Here is an 895-nt window from a genome sequence, read left to right as displayed (position 1 = left end):
TAAAGGGATTTATTTATCGCCCTAATAACTTAGTGTCAATATTTCAAATTGTGAAGTTCGGTTACGCTGTTCAAATCCTATAAAGAGTATCAGTTGAATCAAGATTACAGGTATATTTTGTTACTGAGTACCAGCAAGCATGAACCTTAGGTGAATGGTTTCATTTCAGCTTCACTCAGTCATCTAACATCAAGTGAACTATCAAATACAAATATCAATCCAATTTTAATTTAACTTTAGTTACTCAGGATTGCATTTGATTATCATTGAAATAAACAGTACATAGTAAGCAAAGATGGATAGTGGCTGGCAGTGGAATACAGGACGCGCGTTTCGTCCTATTTGGGACTCGTCAGCTGGATGTACCTGAATCTCAGAGTTGATGTTCACTCTGGGATTCGAACCCATTACCTTTCGCTTCAAACGCCATCGCGTTATCCACTCGACCACTGAATCCTGATAGCCAGTGAATTTAGTACATAGTAAGTTTAAATAATTGAAATCCATATGGAGCTGAACGGTATTGTTTTTAAAATTAATGTATCAAATCTTTTAAGTGCCTGTAAAATTCAAGGAGTATCAAAGAAATGTTTTTATCTAGTTTAAAGCTTCACAATAATCAATGTCCACGAACTCTATATCTTATGAAAATTAAGAACTTTAGGTAATTATCATTATATTACTGAATTAAAATTCAGTAGTAGTCTGATGTCCAACTTAAATTAATTTCTGAAATGATTTTCTTGAACTCTATCAATGTTAATTTTTAAAAAAAACTTTAAGCAACTCATGTTTAGGCTAACTACATACTTACTTAAGGAAGAAGAGGGTGGGGCATGGGGTTAGCGACCCTATCTCGTAGAAAAACTAACTCGCTAAAAAAACGCTAACCAGA

The 895-nt window shown here is 33.9% G+C and overlaps 1 non-coding gene across 1 annotated transcript; it reads right to left on the bottom strand.

Annotated features, from left to right (window-relative positions):
* Nucleotides 1–383: 383 nt before the first annotated feature.
* Nucleotides 384–455, bottom strand: Smp_tRNA_01061_Pseudo_TTG.1.1. Its single transcript has one exon. It is a non-coding gene (tRNA).
* Nucleotides 456–895: the final 440 nt, after the last annotated feature.

The sequence above is a fragment of the Schistosoma mansoni genome, chromosome 2, assembly GCF_000237925.1.
Source record: "Schistosoma mansoni strain Puerto Rico chromosome 2, complete genome".
NCBI lineage: Eukaryota > Metazoa > Platyhelminthes > Trematoda > Strigeidida > Schistosomatidae > Schistosoma > Schistosoma mansoni.
The sequence above is the reverse complement of the archived record's forward strand: the minus strand, read 5'-3'. Positions and strand labels throughout refer to the sequence as shown.